This window comes from Equus quagga, chromosome 18 (assembly GCF_021613505.1).
Source record: "Equus quagga isolate Etosha38 chromosome 18, UCLA_HA_Equagga_1.0, whole genome shotgun sequence".
NCBI classification, from domain to species: domain Eukaryota; kingdom Metazoa; phylum Chordata; class Mammalia; order Perissodactyla; family Equidae; genus Equus; species Equus quagga.
In genome coordinates this window covers 37,620,261-37,632,492 of record NC_060284.1, presented here as the reverse complement: position 1 = coordinate 37,632,492, position 12,232 = coordinate 37,620,261, and the positions used below count along the sequence as shown (strand labels likewise).

General features: G+C 35.5%; 1 pseudogene; it reads left to right on the top strand.

Moving 5' to 3' along the window:
* Window positions 1-2,098: 2,098 nt before the first annotated feature.
* The window catches only part of LOC124229839 (myosin-9-like), a 33,679-nt pseudogene continuing 23,545 nt past the window's right edge, over window positions 2,099-12,232 (top strand).

Here is a 12,232-nt window from a genome sequence, read left to right as displayed (position 1 = left end):
GTAAAAATTGCTGTTACTAGGGGAATAGAGGGGGAGTCTCTAAGGTTGACTTAACAGTCAAAAACAGCTACTATCTACAGAGAAAATAAAGCTGAAACATGGATGGGAGACAGGTAAGAGGACTAAAGCTTAGGTTCCCTCGAGCCTACAGTGGGTCTCTGGCATGGACCACTGACCAGCAGCATTGACATCACTTGAAGACTTGTTAAAAATATAAATTCTCAAACCTGAAAAATTAGTAACTAGGAGTGTAGTGCCTAATCTTCTTCTTCTTCTTCTTCTTTTGCTGAGGAAGATTAGCTCTAAGTTAACATCTGTTGCCCAATCTTCCTCATTTTTGACTTGAGGAAAGTTAGTGCTGAGCTAACATCCATGCCAATCTTCCTCTGCTTTTTATGTGGGTTGCTGCCACAGTTTGGCTGATGAGTGGTGTAAGTCCGTGCCCAAGATCCAAACCTGCTGGAGTGGAACGTGCTTAACTTAACCACTATGCCACAGGGCCAGCCTCTAGTAATCTGTTTTCTAACAAGCCCTTTGGAAGATTCTGACACACACTAAAGTTTGAGAATTAGTTGCCTATATAAATAGAGTTCTTGATGTTAATATGTAACCTTAGTTTACCAAGACTGACATTTTCTATCTGTGATAAATGTTCCAGTAATTAATAAAGTATGATTCAATGATGTGTACTCAGTGCCTCTATACTGAGATAGTAGGGGGAATTGTTCTGGAAAAAGAAAGGGGCTTGTTAGAGATTTTGCGTTCAGATTTCTTCCCCTCTCCTCTAGGGAGATTCTCAAAATCAAAAGCCAAACTACACATGTACACATACACTTAGACATTATGCTATGTTGTGGAATGCCTGGGATTAATAAAACTTTTAAAAATAAAATATTAACTGGGTAATGGTGATATAGGAGGTCACAGAGAGCCCAAATTATAGTTACAGCAGTTATTAATGCATAATAGGGACAGGATGCCCACTGACCACACAGAGCTTAAAAATAACTCACTAATTGATCATAACTATTTCTGACACCCTATTTGGAGGAGAGAAGATGTAAATGGAGCCACTTCAACATCATAGCTTGTCTCCATGAACACTGCTGGGAGCTTCGCATAACATACCAAGGGCTGGCAATCGCCAATGCCTAATTACAGTCATTTATCACACAATGACATTTTGGTCAAGGATGGACTGCAAATATGATGGTGGTCCCATAAGATTGCAATGGAAGTGAAAAATTCCTACTACCTAATGACATCATAGCCATTGTTAATGTCGTAGCACAACACATTACTCATGTGTTGGTGGTGATGCTGGTGTAAACAAACCTACTGTGCTGGCATTCATATAAAAGTATAACGCAGGGCAGTCCTGGTGGCATAGTGGTTGAGTTTGCGTGTTCCACTTTGGCAGCCCGGGGTTTGTGGGTTTGGATCCCAGGAGTGGACCTACACACTGCTCATCAAGCTATGCTATAGCGGCATCCAGTATACAACGTAGAGGAAGATTGGCACAGATGTTAGCTCAGGGTCAATCTTCCTCACCAGAAGGAAAAAAAAAAGTATGGCATATACAATTATGGGCAGCACAAAATACTTGGTAATGATAATAAATGTCTGTTACAGGTTTATGTATTTACTATACTGTACTTTTTATTATTTTAGAATGTACTCTTTCTACTTAAAAAAAAGTTTACTGTAAGACAATATGCCATGTTACACCAGCAGCAGCCTCATACATCTCGTGCTTACTATGCCGCTTGATTGCATCATTTTCTCTTGTGCTTGATTTAATCCCGTGTTGTTTTGTTCATGATGGCCCATAAGTATAAAAAACATACTGTTAATGTTGCCAGTAAGAGGCCACATCGAAATGAAATGTAAATGAAATTAAAAGTGGTTAAGGACTACAAAGGTGGAAAAATCAATGATGGTTATTGCTAGCCAGTCAGGCATGTCCCATTCCACCATAGCTACAATCTTGAAGAACAAGAACAAAGTGACAGAAGCTGTTAAAAGATCTGCTTCATGGAAGGCAACACGACTAACAAAAATTTCAGAAGGACCTACATCAGACACGGAGAAACTTCTAATGACCTGGATTGAAGACCAGATACAGAAGTGTATCCCTCACAGCACCATGATGATCACTGCCAAAGCAAAAATTTTGTTTGAGATGTTGGAAGAAAAGACTGGACCAGACTATGATGTTGGATTTACTGCTAGCTCTGAGTGGTTTAAATTATTCAAGAATCGTTACTCATTATACAACGTGAAAGTGAGTGGTGAGTCTGTGAGTGCTGATATAAAAGCAGCTGAAGAATTTTTGGAAACTCTAGATAAACTGATTGTGGAGGAAAACTACTTGCCAGAGCAAATATTCAGTGAGGATAAAACCTCCCTAGTTTGGAAACCGATGCTTGACAGGCTTTCATCCTTAACGAGGCCAAGTCAATGTCAGATTTCAAGGATTTTAAGACCAGGATAACAGTCTTTCTTGTTATTGTTATTCAAATGTTATTTGAATGATGAAATATTTCTTATTTTCTTTTTGCTTTCCATATAGTCCAACTTTTCTATGGTATGAAAAATTATATTTTGTAACTTTAAGGAATAAATTTTGTTAAGTATAACATGAGTTTTGAGAATTATACAGATACATATATAGCTCAATACATTTTCACAAAGTGAGCATTCTTGTGTAACCACAATATACAATGAGAAATAAAATATTACTGTATCAAAAAAGTTCCACTTCTGCTCTATCCCCGTAGCTGGCCTTGCGAGGGTAACTACCATGCTGACTTCTATCATTGTAGATTAGTTTTTCCTATTTTTTAACCTTATTAAATAGATTCATATGAGGCATGCTCTCTTTGGTTTCTTTTGCTCAATATATTATTGTGTGTAGTTGTTTTTTTTTTTGTCAGATTTGTTTTGTTTTGTTTCGTTTTTTAGTTTGTTCTTATTCATCACTGTATAGAGACAGTTGTCTCTCAGTATCCATGGGGGATTGGTTCCAAGACCCCCACAGTTACCAAAATCAGCAGATCGTAAACACAATGCACAACTTGTGGTTGGTTGAATCTGTGGAGATGAAACTTGTGGATTGAGAGAGCCGACTGTATTCACTCTGTAAGTAAGACACAATTCACTCATCCATTCTGATATTGATATACATTTGTACATTTGACTGTTTTTCTCTTACCAATGATGCCATTATGAATATGTATATGCGTGTTTTTTGTACATATATGCTTACATTCCTGTTATATATATATATATAAGAGTGGACCTGCAATGTCATAGGGTATACCTCGTTCAGCTTTAATAGACACAAAGTGTTTTGGAAAATGGCTATGCACATTTCTAGTCCTACCAGGAAATTGAGAATTTCAATATTTCCGCATCTTAATCAAGATGTAATTTTAATTTTCCTGACTAAAAAGATGTTGAAGAGATTTTTATAGTTTACTTGTATATCTGACCCTCTTTTGTTCCACCTCACATAACCTGGGCCTTTTTACTTCCATCATTGTCATGAAAAACAGATGCTCGATGGATTAATCTGATAACACATTGTTTCAACTGCATCCTGTGTTTTGGTTTCCTGTTATGGACCTAAGATACTGGGGAGATGCCTGCCAGAACCTTCTCAGCCATTCTGACACATGTGCAAGGGGGTTAATACCATAAGGGGCAAGCATTAGCCATAGGAGAACATGAGTCGCTGGATAAATGTTTCTTTCCTCTCTCACTTAGGCAGACTATGTCAAGGTGCAATCTACATGACTTCTCAGAAGGTCCCCTGAGAATTGTTCCCAAATTGGCCATAGCAATAACAGACTAAGTAACATAGCCTGCTTTTCCTTTTCTGTTTCACACTTTCCAGGACCCTGGTCATATTCTTTTGAATTCCTTCCTAAAGTAAACTACTTGCACAGTCATTGATGTTATGGGAGAGCACAAGCTTAGAGAATTGGTCATTTGGAGATGTGTTCGAGATTTTGTGAGCTTTTATTGTTTCTTTTTTCTTGTTGAGTTGCAGAATGCTTGTGGTAGGCCAAATATAGCCCCTAAAAGATATTCACATTGAATCTGTGGAATGTGTTAATGTTACCTTATTTGGAGAAAAGGGTCTGTGCAGTTGTGCTTAAGTGAAGGACTTTGAGATGAGGAAATAACCCTGCATCTAAATAATCCTGGGTCCTAAATCCAATGACAAGTGTCCCTGTAAGAGAAAGACAGAGGGAGATGAGAGACAGACAGAAGAGGAGAAGACAATGTGAAGATAGAGGCAGAGATTGAAGTAATGTGGCCAGAAGACAAGAAATGCCAAGAGCCACCAGGGCTGAAAGAGGCAAGGAATGATTTTCTCATAGACCCCCAAATGGGAGTGGGGCTCTGAAGAGATCTTGATTTTGGAATTCTACCCTCCAGAACTGTGAGACAACACATTTTTGTTCTTCTAAGCCACTCAGTTTGTGGTCATTTGTTACAGCAGCCCTAGGAAACTAACACAATGCTCTTTATATATTGTGGAGATGAGTTCTTTGATATATGTGTGCTAGTATCTTCCAAATGGTATCTTTTGATGAATGGTTGTTCATCATTTTAATGCAATTCTGTTATGAATCTTTTATGGTTACTGTGTTTTGTGTCCTACTTAAGAATTCTTTGTCTATCTAAAGGTCTTAATTATTTGGTCCTTTGTTAGCTTCCAGAATTTTTATTGTTTCAACTTTAAAATTTAGATATACCAAATATCTCACATTGGTTGTTTTTTGTTTTGTTTGTTGTGTGTGTGTATGTGTTTGTGTGTACATGTGTTGCTTTTAAAATTTGCCTTTTTTCTTTTCTACTTTGTTTTGTTGTTTATATGTTTTCTTTTATCAAGCATTTCACATTGTTTGCCTGAATTTTTTGTTTTGTTCTGTTTTATTTTACTCTGTCTGGTATTCATATAACTTCTTGAATCTCTGGCATGGTATTTTAAGTCAGTTTTGAAAAACTTGTGCCAAATCTCTCTTCAATTATTACTTTTTCCTTTCTATTTCTTTCTCTCCTTCAAGAATTCAGGTATGCTGGACTTTCTTTTTGTAAACTGTTTCTCACGTTCTCTTAGGTCACTTTCTGTACTTCCCATTTGGATTATTTACATTTCAGCCCTGTGAAGTTTAAAAATTGGTGAATGCCTTGAAGGGAAAATCAGCGCATAAGCTAAACTCTCTTCTCTGAGCTTTCTTATTTATTTGAGATGGTGGCATTTTCATTTCTGTCTGACATGCATGGTGCCTCTCAGTAATTTCATCCAGTTCTTCCAGTTATACCTAGAGGGAGAAATAGTCTGATCCATCATGCTCTAAAGCAGAATCGCTACTTTTTAAATGTGCATTTTTCATTGAAGTATAGCATTGAATACAAACTGCATAATTGTGCTTAGACTTTTCACCAAGTAAATACAGCCATCCCCAGCTCACAGATAAAGAAACAGAGCAGTTTCAGCAATTCAAAATATCCTCTTGTGCCCCCTCCCTCTTACTAGTCACCCAAGAGTCATAAATTTACTTCTAAACCCGTTTTCACTTTTCTCTGTTTTTGATTTGTGAAGAAATAGAATCAGATATTAGAATGGACTTATGAATTCAATATTATATTTGTAAGATTTATCCATATTATTACATATAATTCCAGATCATTGATTCTCAGTCTGATAGTGTATTGCATTATTTAAATGCAGCACAATTTATTATTCATCCCTCTCTCGGTGGACAGTTGGGTTGTTGCTTGTTTTTGCCTATTTGGTATAATGCTGCTATGAAGATCCATGTATGTGTCTTTTTTTATTTTTTGTAACATTGGCACCTGAGCTAAAATTTGTTGCTGTTGCCAATCTGGTTTTTTTTGCTTTTTTTGCTTCTTCTTCTCCCCAAAGCTCCCCAGTACATAGTTGTATATTCTAGCTGTAGGTCCTTCTGGTTGTGCTATGTGGGATGCCACCTCAGCATGGCCTGACAAACAGTGCCACGACCGCACCCAGGATCCGAACCAGCGAAACCCTGGGCCGCTGAAGAGGAGTGTGTGAACTTAGCCACTTGGCCAGCTCTAAATATGTATCTTTTGATGATCAATAGTCTACATTTCTTTTGGTTGTAATCCAGTTACAGGCTGGATTTTGGAGTCATAAAATACAGTAATATTTAGATTTAATAGTTAGCAGTACCACCCGAGAGTTTTCTAGCGATTTTACCATTTCTTACCAGCTAAGTGTTAGAATTACACAATTTTACAAGCATACTTCTCATCTTTGCCAAAACTTGCCTTTCTTAGTCAGTTTATTATTTGCCATTCTGGTAACTTGCCTTTCTTAGTCAGTTTATTATTTGCCATTCTGGTATGTGTCTAGTGGTATCTCTTTGTGATTGAATTTGCATTTCTTGAAGAGTAATGAAAACAAATACATATTCATAGATTGATTTGCAACTTGGATTCATATTTTTTTGACTGCTATTTAAGTGTTTTGTTTCTTTTTCTATTAAATTGTCTACCTTTTTATTACTGTCTTCTAGAAGCTCGTTATATAGTCTTTGTGGTTTTTTTTTTTTTGAGGAAGATTAGCCCTGAGCTAACATCTGCTGCCAATCCTCCTCTTCTTGCTGAGGAAGACTGGCCCTGAGCTGACATCCGTGCCCATCTTCCTCTACTTTATATGTGGGATGCCTACAACAGCATGGCTTGCCAAGCGGTGCCATGTCCACACCTGGGATCTGAACCAGCAAACACCGGACCGCAGAAGCAGAATATGCACACTTAACTGCTGTGCCACTGGGCCGGCCCTCTTTATATATTCTAGATAGCAGTACTCTTTTGAATATATGTGATACAAATATCTTCTCCCTATCTCTGGATTAATCATCATTATTTAATAGTATCTTTAGATTAGTATAAATTTTTAGGTAATATTATTATTTCTTTACATTTTTCTTCTTTCAAGTTTATTATCGCCAACAATTAATACTCCCAGAATCAATGTTTGTATATTTGTGATGGGGGGAAAGGAGATTAACGTTTTTTTGTATTGATATACAGTTGGCCTAGAATAATTTATTGAACAAAATTTTTCTTTATTGCACTGTAGTAATACCATTGTCATAAATTAGGAGACCGTATGCATTGGTCTATTTCCAGGCCCTTTATTCTGTTCCAATAATTTATTTTTTTGTTATTGTATCGCTTCTCTTTATTAATTGCTATAACTTCATAAAAAGTCTTGATTTCTGATAGAATGAGTGATCTAAGTTTGTTCTTATTATATATTGCCTTAAATATCTTAGCCCCTTGTTATTATGGAATAAGTTTTTAAATCAACTTTTCAATTTGTACAAGAATATTCTTCTGGGGTTTTGATTGTGACCTCATTGATTCTATGGATAAATTTGGAGAGTATTGAATGTTTATAATATTGAGGCTTCTGATCTTTGAACGTGGTATACATAGGTCTCCTTTTATTTAGCCCTATTTAATTTGTCTCAAAAATTTTTTGTAATTTTTAGTATAGAAGAATAGCTCATATTTAGTTATACTGTCAGCCCACCATATCTGCAGGTTGCATATCCAGAGAGTCAACCAACAGCAAATAGAAAAGCCTACAATGGTTGCATCTATACTGAACATGGACAGACTTTCTTTTCTTGTCATTATTCCCTAAGCAATACAGGATAACAACTATTTACACTGTGTTAGGGATTATAAGTAATCTAGAGATGATTTAAACTATATGAGAGGATGTGTGCAGGTTACGTGCAAATACTATGCCACTTTATATATGGGATTTGAGCATCTGCAGATTTTGGTATCCTCAGGGGGTCCTGGAACCAATCGCCCACAGATACTGAGAGACAAATGCATATATTTCCAATTATTTGGTATTTTTGATGATATCGTAGATGATATCACCTTTATAATGTTACTTTTTAGCTTTTGTAGATTTATTACAGTGCAATCGATTTTTGGATATTGACCTTGTATCTAGTTGCCTTTCTAAACACATAGTAATATTAATATTTTGTCCATAAGTACTTTTGGAATTTTCTCTGTACCATTCATGTTCCATTCATCTATGTCAAAAGAAAGAATTTATTATAGGTGGTTGTTTAAATGATTACAGACAAACTGAAAAGTTGAAGAGAAGACAGTAGGATAGTAATTGCAAAAAGTATCAAAAGTATGTAGTACAGTGGGAACAAAGGAAAGAGATTGGATTATTTGAATATAAGTTATTTTAAATAATTGTAGCTTTGTGGATTATTATATGCACTTTTGTTAGTTCGTTAATCTTTTTGTTTTCTTGCTTCTTTTTACTACATTTGTTTTTAATTAATGTTTCTAACTTCCTGAGCTATTTACTTATACTATTAATTTATTATCTACTTTTCTAATTTATAATTTTCTAATATTTATATTACAGAGTTTTACTGTTTCTCTAAGCACAACTTTAGCTTGAATTCCTGATATTTTGACATTTAGTGTTTTCATTATTGTTCAGTTAAAAACATTTCTCATTTTGACTGTTTTTATTTCTTAATTTCTAAAGCCTGGTAGATTTTCTAAGTTATTAATTTTAATAAGGTTTTCTAATTTACTAATTTTAATTAATTTTTAAAATTTCCTTCCATTGTGGCTACAGGAGATCATCTACATTATTTCAGTTCTTGGAAATTTGTTGAGGTAATTAAATTTGGGAAACACAACGTGAAATTTCAAAGAATATATAGTCTGTGGCTTCTGTTTTTCAGAACTGCTCTACCCTTGCTAGTTTTTTTCCTGTTTCTTTTTTCAGTTACTGAAAGAGATATGTTTAATTTTCCACTATAATTGGTGATTTGACTATTTTATTATGTCTTATTTTGCTTTATATCTTTTGAGGTTATGCTAACAGCTCTGTACTCATTCAAAACTGTTATTTTTTTCCCAGTTGATTTGATTAATCATTTTCTGAAGTTCCTCATTCTCTCTAGCATTATTTCATAAAGTATACTTTCACTGGTGATGAATTGCTCCAATCCTATTTTCTCTTTTCTGCAAATTTTTCCTGTTTTCTTGAACAAATCAATCAATTATTTTAAGGTCTTTGACTACCAAATCTAATATTTAGGTCATCATGTGTCTATTACTATTTTTGGTTTAATTTTTTAAAACTTGATTTTGAATGATATTTTCCTTTCTCTTGATATATTTAGTAATTTTTGTTTGAATTCTGAGCACCTAATAAACTTAAGAGCCTGGTCTTGCTCCGGAGAGGTTCAGCCTTTCCTCTGCTACACGGCAGAGTGTGGGGATAATAAGTGTAATTCAATTAGAGACTGAGCTGAATTCAGTGTGGTTTGCAGTTTTTCTAAATCTCTGGTCACCTAAATTGTAGCTCCGCAGGGATTAAAAGCTGACGTCCTGGTTTTGTTGTGTTTGCCATGCTCCTGGAAAATACCAGTCTATAATCCTTGTCTCTGTGGCACGCTGAGACTGCCAACAATAAAGCTTTTCTTTTCAGAAGCAGTCTGCTGCTTTTTCTGTTACCCGGAAGTAGACTTTTGCTAGCCAGACTAAAGCCCAGATACCTACCCTCTTGCTCTGTGCCCATAATTGTCAAATGTACTCAGGGAAGATATAGCTGCGGTCTCCTTGTGTTGCTGTAATTCTCCACTCTCCACAATCTCAGGTTCTAATACTTGATGCTTCAACATTACTGTATGGTTTTTCTCAAATTTTATGGCTTTTTAAATTGTTCTAATATGGCCTCTCCTTCGTAACTATCGGCGAAAGCCCTCTTTCCAGGATTTTTTTCATGTTACCAAAGTTTAAGTATTTTAAAAAATATTACTTGATCCCAGATTTGATACTAAGATTATAAAAAGTGAAATATTGTTTCCCTACTATAAATTAGCGATGAAGCTCATTTGCAGTGACAGAAATTACTTTTCTCTGATTCTGCCTCCATATTGAAATATATGAACCTTATCACAGACAGACCTAGATTCAGTATCAATTGCAAGTGATTAAAATAGTTTATACATAATGGAAATATATCAGCTCACATATGTATGGTGCTGGAAATCATCTGCTTCTTACCTGGCTAGATGCAGTGGATCATTGTTGTTAGCATTCTGTATTTCTCCAGCCACTTCTTGTCTTTACTTCACTGTGTTTCTCTTTTAATACTAATATTATTTTTCTTCCTTTAGCTGGCTTATTATTTTTACTAAGTAAAGATAGCTACAATACTTCCAAGGAGTATTAGCCTTAAAGCTTTTGATCCCAAAAGAAGGACAGCACTGTATGCCTCCATTAAACAAATCTTATAGAATAAAATTGTTTCTGTCTAGGTTATAGGGAAATTGGTGCCATGTTTAGTCATTCTTTGGCCTTCCACTCTTTTGAGTATGTGGTTGTCATAACGATGTTATTAGAGCTTCAATGATTTATGACAGCATGAGTAAAGTATCACATGAGCTAGGGTAGGGGATGTTACTCATTTGAAAGAGTATTAAGCAGGTAAATAAAAGAGATGGTTACTGCATCTGTTCAGAACTCTTTGTTACTTACAACCATTTAATGTAGTTTTATCTCTGATAATTATGTTCAAATTACTTTGCATAATCTGCAAAACTTTTTTCCGTTTAACTTTAAACCTTGTTTTCTGTGTTTCTTCCTATTGGAAGAGGACGTGGCTGATGGTGGACCTTTGAGCTAGACCCAGACAGTTGGAGGTTCCTTACACCCTCAACTGTCCTTTGAACGCACAATCTGCCCACCATTCCCTAAGTGGGAGCCTTTTTCAAGGATGCAGCCTTGAGAGAGCAGTGTGTTATTAGGTGGTATATGTGGCTCAACCCAGTTGAGGCCTCTATCTAAACTTTTAAGATTCTGGCTGGTGGGTGTAGAAATCTGCTCATCTTGTGGCCACCAGAGAAAAACTTCGTATGACTTAAAATTAAATACAAAATGGAGATCAGATTTGAGAATTCCCTGAGCAGACAAAACCATTTAAGCCATGGAAGCAAAACTGAATCTAGCTTATTTCATGAACATAAGCAACACTTAGCTTATTTCTTGTAAAAGTCTCTGACAATCATAAAAGAAACTTGAGTTATCTTCCTAAAAATGGTATGAGATAATCACATTTAACTATGCCCTGCAGTCTGGAAAGTCCCATTGTAATAAACAGTCATTACAGAGGGTAAAAATTCCTCATTTTTGCTTTATAAACCATCCTGTAACTTCATGCTTCTGAGTTTCATATCAGTCTTTCAATTTGGAATCTCCCAATTTGCGAACTGTTGTTATATGCATGATAAATTCTTGGTATATACTGTTTATTGATTTGGTGGTTTTAATTTGCTATTTCTGGATTGTCGACATATATAACTTCCCTTGCTCATCAAATTTACCACCTGTCAATCTGGAGTGGACTGCCTCTTTCTTCGACCTCTCGTTGCCCTCCGTGTACAGGGACCAGTTTCAGATTCCCCTAGGAAGCTCCCGAGTTTGTGAAGCAACACTTCCACACATAGTATTTGATCTCTCATAATCACCCCACTTGTGCTTTCTCAGATGTCTCAGGCTTCAATAAGCCTATGAATCTGAGCAAGTTCTAGAACTCCTAATAGCTTTGTTCACATAAAAAACTCAAACATCTACTCATTTGTGAAATCCTTTCTTAGCTAACTAAAGAAATTTAAGTATTTTTCCAGTTCATTGTAAATATTTGAGTATTTGTGTGTATGTATGTGCTTCCCATTAACTCATTTTTTTTCTGCTAAGGAAAAAATCCAGTTCTTCATCTGATATGAAGTTTTTGTACATCCCACTTGATAACAATGAGCTAAGATGGCCCTAATTTCTAAAAGATATTTCCTGGACTTTCCTAATCATGTAAATGACTGAAGTTTTCTGTCTCTCTAAATTAATACGTTGTCAGATGACCCTATTCTCCAAAAGTCAGTGTTACTTTGCTGAATTCTTCATGTCTATGGTTACAGGAAGGAAATTTTGAATTGTTTTAATGAGAAACATCATTCAGTACTTATTTTGAAGCTGAAAAAGGATTTTTGTGTAGCATAATGCCATTTCTTACATGTTAAAAATTGCTTTCTTGAGAATGGAATGTTATTCTGACTTAATCTTAAAGCATTATTCATTTATGATTTTGCAATGTACTCCGAGATTTACA